A 19,291-nucleotide genomic window follows, 5' to 3' on the forward strand; every position below is an offset into this window, starting at 1 on the left:
TTTGGTCTCCTAATTTGAGAATGTGGGAGTGCAGCGTAGGTTCACCGGGATAATTCTCGGGATGGCGAGACTGACATATGAGGAAAGAATGGGTCGACTGGGCTTGTATTCACTGGAATTTAGACGGACGAGAGGGAATTTTATAGAAACATATAAATTTCTTAAGGGATAGGACAGGCTAGATGCAGGAGAAATGTTCTCCATGTTGGGGGAGTCCAGAACCAGGGGTCACAGTTTAAGAATAAGGGGTAGGCCATTTAGGAGTGAGATGAGTAACATTTTTTTCACCCAGAGAGTTGTGAATCTGTGGAATTCTCTGCCATAGAAGACAGTGGAGGCCAATTCACTGGATGTTTTCAAGAGAGAGTCACATTTAACTCTTAGGGCTAACGGAAACATGGGATATGTAGAAAAAGCAGGGATGGGGTACTGATTTTCGATGATCAGCCATGATCATATTGAATAGCAGTGCTGGCTCGAAGGGCCAAATGGTCTACTCCTGCACCTATTTTCTATGTTTCTATCTTTTTACTGATGACAACATGTCCCAGGTATTCAATTGCAAAAGTCAAAGGCTCGATTCTCTCTGATATTTACTGTTATGCCTGCTTTTCACTGTTAGCATTGTGGTTTATTGGCAGTGACAGTCGGGAGAGATGTGAGCTGGGTTAGTCTCCTTTACTGTGAGTAGTATAGACGTTTTATGTGAGGAGTTGCTATACCTGCTGGCTTGTATTGTTTATCACAATCCACCTGAGATCTTACCCATCCGGAAAATCAGAGTATTTCAACCACAAATTGGACAACATTTGGATGTATTTGCGTCGTGTTCCTAGAAAATGGTCTGTATCACAATATGCCACAGCGTGAAGCCGTTTGTTCTGTCGAGAAACGCGAGTTGAAAAAAATACATGTGTGTATATTTATTTATTTTTCTGTAACAGTGAATCCAAATTCTGTAAGAGCAAATTTTATTCTGTATCTCAAATATTTGGAGTCATAGACTTGGATTCACATTTAGAGTCATAGAGTCACATTTGGATAATGAATTGTGAATTCTGTAAGGGAGAGTTTCAATTTGCTGAACGGCCATAACACAGGAGTCACCTGCAATACAATTTGATCTGTTGTATTGGTTTAAAATACAAAGTGGTGGTAGTCTGTCCCATGCCTTCTCTCCCACCCAACCAACTTTAATTTAAAAAAATCAGCCTTTTTGTTTGAGATGTTTGGGCACAAATAGTTGCAGGTAATATATCGGCACAATTTATCAATGCATTCCAATGTTACTAGAAAATGTCCCTCAGAACTTTTTAAGTCAATTGGAGTTTAGTTCATGAAACCCATAGATACTGAACTAGAGTAATCATTGAATAATTATGTTGTATTTTACAATAGGTCAAAATGCTGCCCAATTGCACTATTTTCTGGAAGCTTTAATATTTTGCCACCGAAGGTTTAAAATATAAAAGTAAAAACAGTACATACAAATGTAATTTCATTACCATGAGTTTGAGCGGCAATTTGCGGGGTGGAAAATCGCATTGCAAGGTTGTCCTATGTTGTATGCAGATTGCATATTGACTCCTCATAATATAATTACATTTGGCCAAAATATTTGAATTCAAACAACTATTATCCAAACTGAACCCATCATGTAGAAAGTAGCTGCAGATGCACTGAAGATAGACACAAAAAGCTGGTGTAACTCAGCGGGTCAGGCAGCATTTCAAGAGAAAATTAATAGGTGACGTTTCGGGTCAAGACCCTTCTACAGACTGAGAGTCGGGAGAAGAAAATGAGTGTTTATAAAAGGTACATAGCACAAATGAATGAAAGATAAGGAAAAAGCAACAATGATCAAGGAAAGGTGAAGCCCACAATGGTCCATTGTGGGCTGTGAGGAAGGTGGTAACGGGTTTTACAAACAGTGCCTGGGATCGGCTCCGATATTAAGTTCTCACCCCGCGGTGGGGCCCAAGGTCAGTCCGAGGAGGCCTCCAGCTCCGTCGACGATAGGCCGCAAAGCAACCAGAGACGTGACCTGGAAACATCGCCTCTCCAGTCTTATAATTAGCATGTGCAACATCAAAACACGTGTAAACATTGAATATGACACAAAATGCTGGTGTTACTCAGCGGTTTAGTCAGCATCCCAGGAATGATCCCAGAAATGAGTAGGTTAACATATGATAAGCGTTTGACGGCACTGGGCCTGTATTCGCTGGAGTTTAGAAGAATGAGGGGGATCTCATTGAAATGTACAGAATAGTGAAAGGCTTGGATAGAGTGGATGTGGAGAGGATGTTTCCACTAGTGGGAGAGTCTAGGACTAGAGGTTATAGCATCAGAATTTAAGGAAGTTTGTTTAGGAAGGAGATGAGGAGGAATCTCTTTAGTCAGAAGGTGGTGAATCTGTGGAATTCTTTGTCACATAAGGCTATGGAGGCAAAGTCAGTGGATATATTTAAGACAGAGATAGATAGATTTTTTCCGCAGAGACCGCTCCCTCCATAACTCCCTGGTCAATTCGTCCCTTCCCACCCACACCACCCCCTCCCCTGGTACTTTCCCTTGCAACCGCAGGAAATGCTACACTTGTCGCTTTACCTCCCCCCTTGACTCCACGGACCTAAGCAGTCTTTCCAGGCGAGGCAGAGGTTCACCTGCACCTCTTCCAACCTTATCTATTGCATCCACTGCTCTAGGTGTCAACTGCTCTACATTGGTGAGACCAAGCGCAGGCTTGGCGATCGCTTCGCCCAACACCTCCGCACAGTTCGCATTAACCAACCTGATCACCCGGTGGCTCAGCACTTCAACTCCCCCTCCCATTCCGAATCCGACCTTTCTGGCCTGGGCCTCCTCCATGACCAGAGTGAGTCCCACCGCAAATTGGAGGAGCAGCACCTCATATTTTGCTTGGGTAGTTAACACCCCAGCGGTATGAACATTGACTTCTCTAATTTCAGGTAGTCCTTGCTGTTTCTCTCCTTCCCCTCCCCTTCCCAGCTCTCCCACAGCCCATTGTCTCTGCCTATTCCTTTTGTTTTGTCGGGACCCTTCTACAGACATATTCGATGTCTGCGTTGACTCCATAATCATTGCTGCTGTTTTATTGCATGCTTGAAATTTTGTACTGGTTACCCGATTAATAGAATGAATTGGAAGAATGGAAATAAGCTGACATAAATTAATTAATTTCTAATTACATTGAAAAGTAATGTTTTTAGTTGCAATCTGCTTTTAACTAAAATACGTTAGATTTTATTTTGAAGGTGTGACCTTGAACCAGATGTTAATTATGTAGCGGTGTTCTTGTGCATCAGTAGTTACATAAATACCTTCTAACCCTCTCGGTTCCCATTCTCCTGACTGAGTCTGAAGGAGACTCGCCTTAACCCTAACCCGAAGCATCACCTATTGCTTTTCCCCAGTGATGCTGCCTGACCCGCTGAGTTACTCCAGCATTTTGTGTCTATCTTCGGTTTAAACTTCCTTCCTACACATGCATCGAATCTTTATTTGCTATCTCATGGAATTTACTTTTTGTTCCATTGGTTGCTTTTGGGTGCTATCGTTTTCATATCTTAAAGATTCTATGATGTCCTAAGGGCCTAATCGTTCTTTCAAAAATCAAAACATGGAAACAAATTAAACATAAGTTTATTAATTAGGTTGTTTGTACTGCTTGAACGGGTAACGGAATTCTCTTACACCTAGTAATCATGTAAATAGCTCACTGGTAGATATGGTAAATCAGATTACACTGTTCACCTGAAAACTGTTCTATTTAACCTCTCCCTAACTGAATTTATGCAGTTCAGTCACACCTATTAATTTCCAACATCATAAATTGCCTGCAGGGGATCAAATACTGAGATTTCGGAAGACAAATAAAATGTCAGCAGTTATTAAAAAAATAAAACTATAGAAGGCACATTTGAAGACACTCAATTTTATAATTAATCTTGTACTCTTGTTGGTCATTGCTTGTATTTGGTAAAATAGCGAGAACTTGACTTACTTTTCAAGTGGAAATCCTCATTACACAAGGTGAGTTGAGAGGTTGGTTATGGTGCATATCAGCTCCTACCTCAACAAGAACCTCGACCCACTACAGTTTGCCTACCGTCACCACAGGTCAATGAAGGGTGTGATCTCACTGGCTCTCCACTCCGCACTGGGCCACTTGGACAATAAAAACACTTACATCTGGCTGGTGTTTATAGACTACAGCTCAGCATTCAATGCCATCATCCCCTCCAAACTGGTTACTAAGCTCACGGAGCTGGGTCGCTGTGCATCCCTCTGCAATTGGACCCTCGACTTCCTCATCCACAGACATAGAATTGGCAGAAATACTTCTTCCTCATTGCTCAGCCCCCTGCTCTACTCACTCTATACTCAAGACTGTGTAGCCAGACACAGTGCGAACTCCATCTTCAAGTTCGCCGACGACACCACCATTGTTGGATGAATTACAGATGGTGACGAGTCGGAGTACAGAAGTACCGATTGACCAAATGGTGCCAGCACAACAACCTGGCTCTCAATATCAGTAAAACCAATGAACTGATTGTGGACTTTGGAAGAGGAAGGATGAGGACCCACGATCCTGTTTATATCAACGGGACGACGGTGGAGAGAGTCAAAAACTTCAAATTCCTGGGCGTGCATATTTCCGAAGATCTTCCGTGGACACAGCACACTGATGCGATTATAAATAAAGCACATCAACATCTCTACTTCCTGAGAAGTTTAAGGAGATTCGGTATGTCAGAGAGGATTCTCTTGAACTTCTACAGGTGAACAGTAGAGAGCACATTGACTAGTTGCATCGTGGCCTGGTTTGGCAACTTGAATGCCCATGAGCGAAAAAGATTGCAAAAAGTTGTGACCACTGCCCGGCCCATCACCGGCTCTGACCTCCCCACCATCGAAGGGTTTTATCGGTCGTTGCCTCAAAAAGGCAGCCAACATCATCAGAGACCCACACCATCCTGGCCACACACTCATTTCATCCCTGCCATCGGGAAGAAGGTACAGGAGCCTGAAAACTGTAACATCCAAGTTCAGAAACAGCATCATACCTACAGCCATTAGGCTATTACAACAATCTCAAATAAGCGCTGAACTACAATAGACTATTATGATTATTATTTATTATGGCACTACTATTGTTTGTTTTGTGTGTGTGTGTGTGTGTGTATATATATATATGTGTGAGTATACTTGTGAGTGTGTAATCATAATATACACACTGATCTTTTTTTTTCTCTCATTTATTATATTGTTTACAGTGTACTATGTTTACATATTCTGTTGTGCTGCAGCAAATAAGAATTTCATTGTTCTATCTGGGACATATGATAATAAAACACTCTTGACTCTTGAAATATTACACAGGTAAATTCCAGCAGTAAAAGTCCTCATAAGAAATAAATCAGACACAAATGCTTGGATTGTAAACACTATAGTACTGAATAATATTCCCATTCCACATAATTATAAATGCACCATCTAATTCAAGCAGAGAGTAGAAGGCTGGCTCAGCTGTTAAAATACACAAACACAATGACTAAAAATATTGAATCATTGTTTCACATTTTCCTACTGACCTTTCTGTTATGACTGTTGTTAAGGGGCTGTCCCACTGTGGTGACCTAATCCGTGAGTTAAGAAGAGTGTGTTCGACCTTCAAGCTCGAGGGCACTTGCCTGGAAAACCTCGAGCTGGATCGACCGTCCGCGTTGAAACCTCGAGCCGGATCGACCGACCGCACACACACACACACACACACACACACGCACACGCACACATCGCAAAGGCGAGGGCCAGGGAAAGCGGGGGAGCGCTGTCTGAAATTGGGAGAGAGGGGGAGACAAGGGGGGGAGAAGGAGTGGAGACACTTTTAAGAAGTATAATAAAGTTTAGCGGACATTTTAACTACCAGTTGGTTGTCATTGGTCCTGAAAACTCCAATGAGCCAATTTAAATGCCCGGTCAGCGAAGGAGATTGCCTACGGCTGCCCTCGACTGCCTGCAACTAAACAGCGACCCCACTCCACTGCACTACGAGTTAAAAAGAATCATACCGACCAAATTTTACTTATGGAAAATGTTTCAACATGCTGAAAAAAATATTCCTCATCTCAGTCCTAAATGGCCTTCCCTTATTCCTAAACTGTGACCCCTGGTTCTGGACTTCCCCAACATTGGGAACATTTTTCCTGCATCTAGCCTGTCCGAACCCTTAAGAATGTTATATGTTTCTAATATAACCCTCTCATCCTTCTAAATTCCAGTGAATATAAACCCAGTAGATCCATTCTTTCATCCATATGTCAGTCCTGCCATCCCAGGAATTATCCTGGTGAACCTAAGCTGCACTCCTTCAATAGCAAGAATGTCTTTCCTCAAATTAAGAGACCAAAATTGCACACAATACTCCAGGTGCCGTCTCACCAGGGTCCCGTACAACTGCAGTAGGACCTCCTTGTTCCTTAACTCAAATCCTCTCAATGAAGGCCAACATGCCATTTGCTTTCTTCACTGCCTGCTGTACCTGCATGCTTACTTTCAGTTACTGATGTACAAACACACCCAGGTCTTGTTGCACCTCCTCGTTTCCTAATCTGACATAATTCAGATAATAATCTGCCTTCCTGTTCTTGCAACCAAAGTGGATGACCTCACATTGATCCACATTTCACATTTATACTGCATCTGCCATGCATCTGCCCACTAACCCAACCTATCCAAGTCACCCTGCAGCCTCATAGCATCCTCCATGCAGCTCACACTGCCACCCAGCTTTGTGTCATCCGCAAACTTGGAGATGTTACGTTTAATTCCTTTGTCTAAATCGTTAATCTATATTGTAAATAACTGGGGTCCCAGCACTGAGCCTTGAAGCATCCTACTAGTCACTGCCTGCCTTCTGAAAAGGACCCGTTAATTCCTACTCTTATCTGCCAACCAGTTCTCCATCCATGTCAATACCCTACCCCCAATACCATGTGCTCTAATTTTGAACACTAATCATCTGTGTTGGGATCTTTGAAAGTCCAGATACAGCACATCAAATGACCTAGGACAGGCCTAGAGGGATATGGGCCAAACGCAGGCAGGTGGGACTAGTGTGGATGGGGAACGTTGGTCAGTGCGGGCAAGTTGCGTGGAAGGGCCTGTTTCCACGCTGTATGACTCTATAACTCTCTTAAATAAGTGATGTGAAACTAGGTTGAATGCGATTGTGCGGAGGGTTGGTATCCTGATTTATTTAGCCACATCACTTGGCGAATCCCATGTACCTTTTGGATCAGACTACCATGTGGGAACTCGCGTGCGCCTTACAAAGTCGATATAGCCATCACCTTTCACACTGCCTTCATCAGTCTTCTGCCATTTCTTGCATATGGACTGGGTGGGCTGTTCTGTGCATTCTGTACTGACCAGAGTGATTGTGCTTATGTACTTGGATGATCTGGTACATGTAACAATACATAAACCATTGAACAATTTGCTCATTCCTCTAAAATCTCAATTAAGTTAGTGAAGCAGAATTGTCCTTGTATGAAGCCATGCTGACTATCCCTGATAAACCCTGCCTTATCAAATGTAAATAAATCCTATCCCTTGGTGTCTTCTCCAATAATTTCCCTACCACTGATGTATCTCCAACTCCTTTCAAGAGAAATCTCAAATCAATAATAGTTTGGGCTTTATATATATCAATGATAGGCACAAAATGCTCGAGTCACTCAGCGGGTCAGGCAGCATCTCTGGAGAAAATGGATGTGACGTTTCGGGTCTGGACCCTTCTTCAGACCCGACCCGACCCGACCCATTTTCTCTAGAGGTGCTGCCTGACCCGCCCAGTTACTCCAGCGTTTTGTGTCTATCTTTGGAATCTGCAGTTCCTTTTTATTACATTGGGTACATCAATGTTTTTCTATTGTGGGTTCTATTCTGGTGATACAAGGAACTACAGATGCTTTATTTTCCACCAGGGAATGGGACTCTTCTGCTAACTTACTGCCTGACTTGTTCAGAGGTTTAAAACTCCCACCCTTGAAATATAATTGCATCATTGGATTCCTGTCAAAATGTACAGTCTTGTATAGTTTATATTTGTCTTATTCACAATGAAAGACCTTGTTAACAAACTGAAGCAAGCATTTTCTGCGAAGGAAGGCAATGTTAAATATTACATTATAAATCAATACTATCAATCAGCCATGTCTCAATCAACAAACTCAGATGAACTATTTCCTACACTGCTGCTAATAGTCACATATCTCAGGATATATGATCACAATTTGATTTTAAGCCACAAAAGTATGTTCAAGTCACAGATAAACTGGTGGTTTGGGGAAATTGACAGCTTTTAAAATTAATCATTCTCAATTGATGCTACATTTAATATTCTAGCTTCCTTTATTGCTTATCCTCACCGCAGTGTGAAGTTTATCTTGGTTGCTATGCAATGTAAACATTTTGCTGAACGTGAAGGTTTTGGATAAATTGCAATACATGTGCCTGTCGGGATTACTCAGTGGAAATATGGTTGCAAAAGGGCTGCATTTGATGTTGTCCTTCATAAAAACAACCTAAAAAAGAATTATATGTTGAATATTTGCATCTCTCCTCTGAAGTTAAGATCATACAAAAGGATTGTGTAAAATGGTTGATACTGAGCACAGTATCTGTCAAATGATTGTGCACAGAAGATTAATGTCTTTGTAAAATTCTTTTGTCTAGAAATTGGATAGTTTCGCTTTTTTAATTGGTGAAAATCAGCCCAAATATACTTTTACTTGAAATAAGTGGGCAGTGGGCAGTGATGCCGCTGGTAGAGATGGCTGCCTATTAGGACTGAGATGAGGAAAAAACGTTTTCACCCAGAGAGTTGTAAATCTGTGGAATTATCTGCCACAGAAGGCAGTGGAGGCCAATTCACTGGATGTTTTCAAGAGAGTTAGATATAGCTCTTAGGGCTAACGGAATCAAGAGATATGGGGAAAAAGCAGGAACGGGGTACTGATTTTGGATGATCAGCCATGATCATGTTGAATGGCTTGAAGGGCCAAATGGCTTACTCCTGTACCTATTTTCTATCTTTCTATGTTGCCTCGTAGCACTAGAGACCCGGTTTCAATCCTGGCCTTGAGTGCTATCTGTGTGGAGTTTGCACATTCTCCCTGTGACTGGACCCCATGCACATGATCTTTTGCCACACCTGCCGCTGATAGCTTGTTCTTGTTTCTGAAGAAAAGTCATCAACCTGAAACATTAAAGGGCCTGTCCCACTTGGGCGATTGTTCAGCAGACTGCCGGCAACTTGTGTTCGCGGCACTCGCTGAAAAACCGGGAACTGGAACGGCGAGTGTCAGAGTGGAACACACACACACACACACACACACACACACACACACACACACACACACACACACACACACACACACACACACACACACACACACACATTGCAGGGAAAGCGGGGGAGCGCTGTCTGAAAAGTCACATGGAGCAAAGCGAAGGTGATACAGACACACACCACGATGAACAGGAAGGTTAAGACAGCTAGCACAGTGTACAGTAAGTCCTTTAATTGATGGGGGAGGGGGGGTGGACAGAGGGGAGAAGGGGGGAGAAGGAGTGGAGACACTTTTAAGAAGCCAGACAACTTTTAATAAGCCAGAGATACACAGCTGTGAAGTTTGGCGGCCATTTAACATTACCGGTCGGTTCTCCTTGGTTCTGAAAACTCGTGCTTACGTTTTTTTTCCCCCAATGTGAAAATGCCTGGTCAGCAAAGGCGATTAACTAAAACTACCTACGACTACCTCGACTACCTATAACTACATGGCGACCCCACTACAACTGCACCTACGACTACAAAAGCATCGATTTTCTCCATGGCGAGTCCTGGGAAATCAGAGGTTTCGGGGCATATTGAAACATTTGTGGCGACCATACTGAGGCCGCGACTAGTTCCCAGAATGCGGGAACTCCTCGCGACCACGAAGGAGACTCACCAGAGACCACCAGCGAACATGTGGCGACCATGTGGCGAGCGCAGAGTCTCCTGCACTTGCCTAAAAAGTCGCCTAAGTGGGACAGGCCCTTAATTCTTCTTTCTTTCTCCATCAATGCTTAATGATCTGACACGTATCTTGAGCATTTGCTATAGTGTTTTTGCAGTTTTCCTGCTTTTACTTTTTGTTTGCTTATTGTTTGTTGGTTCTACAGCAGGTCGAGAATATAAAGTGATATGGGATGAATTAATGAAATGAATGAAGGACTCAGAAGAATATATTTAGAGTGATCATCAGTCTGTGCTATAAGGTCATAAGGAATAGGAGTAGAATTAGGCCATTCGGCCCATCAAGTCTACTCTACCATTCAAACATGGCTTATCTATCTCTCCCTCCTAACCCCATTCTCCTGCCTTCTCCCCATAACCTCTTACACCTATACAAATCAACAATCTATCTCTGCCTTAAAATTATCCACTGACTTGGCCTCCACAGCCTTCTGTTGCAAAGAATTCCACAGATTCACCACCCTCTGACTAACAAAATATCTCCTCATCTCCTTCCTAAAATAAGTCCTTTAATTCTGAGGCTATAACCTCTAGTCCCAGACTCTCCCACTAGTGGAAATATCCTCTCCACGTCCACTCTATCCAAGCCTTTCACTGTTCTGTATGTTTCAATGTGGTCCCGTTCCCCCCCCCCCCCCCCACCCCCCCCCCTCATTCTTCTAAACTCCAGCAAGTACAGGCCCAGTGCCGACAAACGCTCATCATAGGTTAACCTACTCCTGGGGTCATTCTTGTAAACCTCCTCTGGACCCTCTCCATAGAATAAGATCTACATAGAGTAAGATCTGTTTAATACACTAAACATTTTATGAACTTGTATTTTGTGCATTAACACTTATTTGAAACGTGGTCATCCTGTTACATAGCAAGCACGGCCACCAATGTGCAAAGTAAGCCCCCACAATCAGCAACATACTAAATTATAATGGAACCTGTTTTACAAGTTGATTAGGGGAAAGGTCTCGGCAGGACGCCTGTGGTCTGTTATCATGGAGTCTGTCACAAGCTACGCTGAGCACGGCAGGGAGCTCAATTTGCAGAATGAGGAGCAGAACGGTGCTGTGGGTTCACATGACACACTGCGTGGTTTAAAGTCTGGCGTGAATGATAACAGGACAGTGCACCACTCGCTTGAAACTCCACTGCGGTGTCATCATTTGCGTGACATTTACGCAACCTGGTAGTGTGGGTAGCGCGGGACGAGCGCATGGAGTGGCGTGGAGGAGTGTGGAGTTGCGCGCGTTATCGCGCAGCACTCTAGGATTTCGTTCTGCACGAAATCTTCGCGCGCCACCGGCCTTTCGCGTAAATGACGGCCAAGTGGGACACCCTGGCACGGCGCAACGTCTCACCACCAACTGCAGCAGAAGCAGGCAAGCGATCGCCAAGCTCGGCCTGGGGCTCACGGCCGTTGCGGATCCGGATCCGCCCCCACTCCTACTCCCAGAGTGGGGCCAAGACGATTGGAGATAGACACAAAATGCAGGAGTAACTCAGTGGGACCGGCAGCATCTCTGAAGAGAAGCAATGGGTGATGTTTCGGGTCGAGACCCTTCTTCATATTCAGACTGAAGAAGAGTTTCGACCCGAAACATCATCCATTCCTTCTCTCCAGAGATGCTGCCGGTTCCGCTGAGTTACTCCTGCATTTTGTGTCTATCTTCAAATGACGTCACGCACTTCAGACGGCTGTGCAAACGCATGATGACACGTGCGGCAAACGCATGATGACACGTGCGGCAAACGCATGATGACACGCGCGACTGTCGCGCGTCAGTCACTACCGGGCTGTCGCGTAAATGACGGCTAAGTGGGACAGGCCCTTTACACTTTGCAGGGAGAGCCTGATGGGAAATCAGAGGTTTCGGGGCAGGTAGATTGCGAAGGGCATAGAGGTTTAGGTTTGGTTTAAGTTTAGTTCAGAGATACAGCGTGGAAACTGGCTCTTCAGCAAAAAACTAATTCTCGGAGGAGCTCAACAGGTCTGAAGAAGCATCCCGACCCAGAACATTGTCTGTCCATTTTCACCCACAGATGCTACTTGACCCACTGTTTCTCCAGAAGTTTTTTTGCTCATATAATCAGTATGCTTTTCTGATGGTACCCCCTCTGTGCACTGGCCCAAATCTCTCGAGTTTCATTTAGTAATTGATGGATACAGCATACAATTAATAGAAAATGAGGACTAAATTTATCTTAATGACGCAATATATTTAAATTTTTTTAGATTTTTTCAGTCATTTTGTAATTTGTGTCATTGGAAAATCATAACTCACATATGTTGAGAATGCCTATTCAAACCCTAATATTCAATTACATTTCATTAATAAAACTAACATGTAACATGTAACCTTTCATGTAACTAGTGTTAACCACTGAACATCAGGTACAGTGGCATAGCTGATAGAACTGTTGCCTCACAGTGCTGGAGATACAGGTTTAATCCTGATCTTGGATGCTGTCTGCGTGGGGTTTGCATGTTCTCCTTGACCACATGAATTTCTCTCGGGTTCTCTGGTGTCCTCCCACGTCCCAAAGGCGTACAGATTTGTAGGTTAATTGGACTCTGTAGATATTGACCCAAGTGTGTTGTGTGTGGATGAGAAAGTGGGGTAACAGTGATCTAGTGTGAATGGGTAGTGAATGGGCTCAGTGGGCGGAAGGACCTGTTTTCATGCTGTATCTCTAAACTAAATGCTCAACTAAACTAAACAAACTCAAATTTAAAGATAGGCACAAAATGCTGGAACAACTCAGCGGGACAGGCAGCATCTCTGCAGAGAAGGAATGGGTGACGATTCAGGTCGATACCATTCTTCAGACCGGTCACCCATTCCTTCTCTCCAGAGATGTTGCCTGTCCTGCTGAGTTACACCAGAATTTTGTGTCTCTCTTGGATTTAAACCAGGAGCTGCAGTTCCTTACTACATATCTCAAAATTAAACCGTACATTTATAACATCTCATCCAATTGAAACAACGGAATGTTACCACAGATTTTAAGGTTGAATGAACGTGAATTTATTTCATCATATTTAACAGAGATATTAAAATAGTAGAATATGTTTATATTGGGCAATCTGCCATCCAATTGCATAAGCAAGTTTAATGGTAAGTTTACACTCAGAGATATTAGTTAAGTTATTGAAAATCGCTTCAAAAAATAATGTTTCTCATTTTTAAACATTAAACAGGTTCGTACCAAATTTATTTTTCCAACAATTTAAAATTACATTCTTCCATGGTATTACACTACTGTTTCAAGAGGAACACTTATTTCAAATCTCTGGAGTTTGAAGTGTTTAATATCCTGCACTTTTTAATATCCAAATCTCTCAAATTCAAACAAAGTTTTTTTTTAAATTAGAAATGGTGCCAACTACAAAATATTACTTCAGTATCAGTTGACCCATTTCTAATGCTGTAGTCAATGATATTTCAAACACTGTTGGAGGGATCAGAGTAGTTTAGGTTAGTTTCGAGGTACAGCGCGGAAACAGGCCCTTCAGCCCACCTAGTCCGCACCAACCAGCAACCCCGCACATTAACACTATCCTACACTCACAAGGGACAATTTACATATAGACCAAGTCAATTAACCTACAAACCTGTACGTCTTTGGAGTGTGGGAGGAATCCCAAGATCTCGGAGAAAACCCACGCGGTCACGGGGAGAACTTTACAAACTCTGTACAGACAGCACCCGTAGTCAGGATTGTACCCGGGTCTCTGGCACTGCAAGGCAGCAAGTCTACCCCTGCGCCACCGTGCCGCCCATTCCCACTATCTAATGACCTGCATTTGGTTGCCTTGGTGGAGGCCGGGAGCTATCGAAAAGTGGTTGGTTGCTAATGACCTGTGCATTGACCTACTAGCAGAACAACCAGCCACAAAGGAATAAGCTAAGCCTGATGTAGGTCTTCAGAGGCACCAGTTTCCCATGTTGGTAATGACAGGGTTATTGATTTAACATGCTGCACTAGCACCAGCTTTTAACTATTTTTTGCCTGAGGCATGGAACCAACAGAGACATCAGCAATGTTAATCAATCTGCAATGCATCACCATATCAAGCATTGCTTAACAAGGCAAACATCAGTTACTTCACAGACAACAGGATAAATTCACGACTATTTTTTTAATGTAAGCATCTGATGGATATATGGCAGCACACTGGTAATTGCAAGGGAATGCCTCAGAAACAGTGCTTATGATTTATTCTAGAGGCTTCGTTTTTAGCTTTAGAGGTACCGCACAGAAACATGCCCTTCGACCCACCGAGTCCACACCAACCAGCGATCCCCCATTCACTAACACTACCCTACACACATTAGGGGCAATTAACAATTTTACCGAAGCCAATAAACCTACAAACCTGTCTCTCTGTGGAGCGTGGGAGAAAACCGGAAAACTCGGGGAATGCCCACGCAGGTCACGGGGAGAACGTGCAAACTCCACACAGGCAGCCCCCTTGGTCAGAATCGAACCCAGGGCTCTGGCTCTGTAAGGCAGCAACTCTGCCACTGTGCCACACCAAGGCAAATTGTGATCAAGGTCAATTGAATTTGTCTCGGAAATTTGTGAATTTGTATTTATTTGCCATTTACCTGAGCACATATTACTTACTAATTAAAACTAAGAAGTAGTTTTTGATATTGGAGTCAACTAGTGACAGGTAGCTTGGTGGTGCAGCTGGTAGAGTTGCTGCCCCACAGCCCCAGTGGCTCGGGTTCCATTTAGTGCCCTCTGTGTGGAGTTTGCATGTTCTCTTTATGACTGCATGGGTTTCCCCCTGAAGCTGTGGTGTCTTCTAGCATCTAAAAGAAATGTTGGAGAAATGTTGTCCCGACCCAAAACGTTGACTGAATCTGTACCTCCACAGACGCTGCCTGACCCACTGACTTCCTCCAGCAGTTTGTTTTTTTGCTCAAGATTTCAGCATCTGTAATCTCTTGTGTCTCCTGCGTTCGCAAGTTAACTGGCTAATGAGAATTTGCCCATCTTGTAGGAAGGAAGGAATTGATGGGAATATGGGGAGAATATGAATGGGGGCAGAGTAAACAACAATTGGTGTAAACAGATGGTACACAAAATTGCTGGAGGAACTCAGCGGGTGCAGCAGCATCTATGGAGCGAAGGAAATAGGCGACGTTTCGGGCCGAAACCCTTCTTCAGACTGATAGGGGGTGGGGAAAGAAAGAAGGACAAAGGGAGGAGGAGGAGGAGCCCGAGGGCGGGCGGATGGGAGGAGACAGCTAGAGGGTGAAGGAAGGGGAGGGAGGTGTAAACAGATGCCTGATTGTCAGCACAGACTTGGTAGGTGAAGGCTACCACAAGACACAATGCTGTGTGTCTCTTGGTGTTTCAACTTGGCTTTTGCAAACTTCCCAAATCTATCAATCAATAAACTACTACTCCCAAACTAACGCAAGTGGAATCTAGGGCAAATATCAAAGAAAATGTGTCCATTTTGCAAATGTGCAAGTGAGCAACCTTGTAATATTTTGTCAATCATCGTGAATGGATTACGAATAAAATTGATCAGTATTTCTTTCATCCAAAGCTCTCTGAAAATAGACACTTATATTTATACTGCTTTATATACATATATATTTATTTATATAAGTACATACTGTTTTATATACATGCTCATGTTATTATACACCACCCTTTTAACTCCCAAAAGATGTTAGCATTTAAGAGCTAAATTATAACCACTAATGCTTGCTTCAGTGTCACATCATTAACAAAGGAATTGGCACAAAAAAGCTTCATTGAAATGTGAATTTAAAATGGGCATTGTCAGAGAAGAGATGATAAAGATCGAATTAATCTTCTGTCGGACAAAGGTTTTAAGAAAGGTATAGAATGAGTGAGAGAGGTTGAAGAGTTCAAGATTGGCATCTGAAAGAAATATGACCGACAATTGTGAGATAAAGAAAGAGACAGCTGCACAGGAGGCCAGAGGCAGAAGAAATGAGAGCTATTGGAGATGTAGAGGGGATTGTGGAGATGGCAAGCTTACATTAGTTATGTAGGTTGAAAACAAAGCCAAGAGCCAACATTGTAGGGCTTGTGTGTAGGTAGGACCTGCAGATGCTGGTTTAAACCGAAGATAGATGCAAAATGCTGGAGCACCTCAGCGGGACAGGCAGCATCTCTGGAGGGACGGAATGGGTGACGTTTCAGGTTGAGATCCTTTTTCAGACTGAAAGTCAGGGGATGGAAATGAGAGATATAGACAGTGATGTGGAGAGATATAGAACAAATGAATGAAAGTTATGCAAAAACGTAATGATGATAAAGGAAACAGGGCATTGTTAGCTGTTTGCTTGGTGAAAACGGGAACCTGATGTGACTTGGGTGGGGGACGGATGGAGAGAGAGGGAGTGTTGGGGTTATTTGAAGTTAGAGAAATCAATATTCATACCACTGGGTTGTAAGATGCCCAAACAAAATATGAGATGTTTATTATTGTCACATGTAACGATATACAGTGGAAAACCTTGTTTGCATGTTATCCAGTCAAATCAAATCATACTATACATGAGTACCATCAAGCCGTACACAGGTACAACAGATACTTCTCAGAGAAAAACACTAGTGCAAAATATAGTTTCTCAGTGTTATGGTGTTGCAGTTACAGTAAAAATGCAGGTAAATTACATGCATGGTCCAATTGAAGATTATTAAAAATGGGAAGGATGAAATTGTTTGTGTAGCGCTGTTTGTTTCTGTTCACTGTGATAGAAAATACAATATGGATGGACTAATGGCTTTAGATCATTGCATATCACTGGAAATTAAACTGGGCGTTGCTACTGTATGTGTCATGTTTGACACTTCTTCTTCTTCTTGCGTATGGCGTGCACAGCCTAAAATTGTAGGTCAACTTGTTCTATTTGATTGTGCACGCTAGGTTGATTGCATATTGTCGATCCGACATAGTTTCCTTTGGAAAGGTTCCTTGTGCCACCAAGTGGCTTTGCAGGGGGGAAACCTCGAGCTTTGGTCTCCTTATCTTTGGACTCCCTCAGAGCCACCCTTGCTTCCTTCCGCATGTTAGTCATTGGTTGAGGAACACCCTTTCGAGACAGGGCAGCCAGCATATAATTTACATGGAAGATAGACACAAAGTGCTGGAGTAACTCAGCGGATCAGGCAGCATCTCTGGAGAAGATGGATGGGTGATGTTTCCTTCTTCAGACCTGACTTGAAACGTCGCCCATGCTTTTTCTCCCCAGATGCTGCCTGACCCGCTGAGTTAATCAATCAATCAATCAATCAAAACTTTATTGTCATTTAGAAATACATCGATATATGCAATTCTAAACGAAATTCCGTTGCATTTGGCTCCCCGTGCAACACAAAAATTAAACAGAAGGATAAAATGGATAAAATGGATAAAATGACAAAATGGATAAAAAGATAAAATAGATAATGGTGGCGGCCCATTACATGGCATTCAAGAGTCTGATGGCTTGTGGGAAGAAGCTGTTGCAAAACCTTGACGTTCTGCTCCTTATGCTACGATATCTTTTGCCTGTGGGCAGCAGAGTGAACAGTCCATGATGGAGATGGGTGGGGTCCTTTATAATACTGCTGGCCTTAGACAAGCAACGTTTGCTCGCAATGTCCCCGATTGAGGGGAGAGAATCCAGTACTTTGTATCTTTCAGTCTAAACCAGCATCTGCAGTTCCTTTCTACACATATAATTTACATAATTTGTAGTGGGCTATGTTGCTGTGTGTTAATTTTATTTACTAGGAGGATTCCTGTAGTCGTATAGGGGTTGGCAGTGATATAGTTAAAGTTTTAATTCACAGGATACGGTGCTTATTTTTCCTAAATCCTTTTTCTGGCATTCTCAGAAAGCTCTTATTGTTACATTGCACTAGACTGTGTCTTCTACAGGAAGCTGGTGTTGAAGTTTAATGCCTGATTGATCCTGGTTTTAATAGTTTTCTTTTAGTCTTCATGAAAGTGCAAAACAGGGACTGAGATGCCCAGGTGTGAAATTGGATTACATAGGGAACAACCCAGAAATATGGACTTGCTTTGAATCGAGGACGGGTAACTTGGAATTTTATTTTGTTAAAGGGATTAAAATTCTCTGAAGTAGAAATGAAAGAATAAGGTGATGATAAAAGAATGAAATTATCGTGTTCCAAAAGATACTGATATGTAAATTAACTAAGTTTTCTCCTCAGTACGCTCTGACTGATGTGTTTTAATCTCTGGCCAACTCAAAATTCCAAAAATGACACGATAATTATTGGTCGAAGTTAATTACATGTATATTTAAAATCCAACCAACACCAAATTTTCTTCAAATAACATTATATAAATATCATGAAATGCACTCATGAAAACTGGAGTTCTAACTGGCAGGACAGTGGCACAGCGGTAGAGTCGCTGATTTACAGCGCGGGTTTAATCCCTATAGCGGGAGCTGTCTGTACGGAGTTTGCAGGTTCTCCCTGTGACCGAATAGGTTCTCTCCGGGTGCTCCGGTTTCCTCCCACACACCAAAGATGTGCGGGCTTGCAGGTTTAATTGGCCTCTGTAAATTTTCCCTCGAGTGTAGGATAGAACTGATGAACTGGGTGATCGCTGGTCGGTGCGGGCTCAAGGGCCTTTTTCCACACTGTATCTCTAAACTAAACAATGGAACCATTACTACTGAGAAGGAAAACAAGTCATTACAGACACAAGGTTGGCACAGTGGAACAGCTGGTAGAACTCACAGCAACAGAGAACGCGGTTCGATTCTGGCCTCTGGTGCTGTCTGTGCACATTCTCCCTGTGACTGCGTGGGTTTCCTCTGGGTGCTCCGGTTTCCTCCCACATCACTGAGATGTGCAGGTTTGTCGGGTAATAGTCCTTTCTAAATTGCCTTCTATGTAGGGAGTGGATGTGAATTTGGGATAACATGGAACTAGTGTGAACGGGCGATCGATGGTCGGCATGGACTCGGTGGGCCGAAGATCCTGTTTCCATGTTGCATCTTACAATCAATGAGAACTTCTGATTGATTAGTTTATCAGTTTGATTAGGTTAATTTCACGAAACAAATCACTCTTGCAAGCCATCACGCAACTGCAAAGAAAACCCCTGCGCTAAGATTCCAAAGATACAGGTATGTTAGTTAACTGTATGCTTGGTAACGGTAAAAATTGTCC

The 19,291-nt window shown here is 43.0% G+C and overlaps 1 protein-coding gene across 3 annotated transcripts in view; it reads left to right on the forward strand.

Moving 5' to 3' along the window:
* Positions 1–19,291, forward strand: part of spock1 (SPARC (osteonectin), cwcv and kazal like domains proteoglycan 1) — a 389,701-nt gene that overhangs the window by 226,224 nt on the left and 144,186 nt on the right. The gene's annotated exons all lie outside the window — the stretch shown is intronic.

Source organism: Amblyraja radiata, chromosome 11, assembly GCF_010909765.2.
Source record: "Amblyraja radiata isolate CabotCenter1 chromosome 11, sAmbRad1.1.pri, whole genome shotgun sequence".
In the NCBI taxonomy this organism is placed as follows: Eukaryota; Metazoa; Chordata; class Chondrichthyes; order Rajiformes; family Rajidae; genus Amblyraja; species Amblyraja radiata.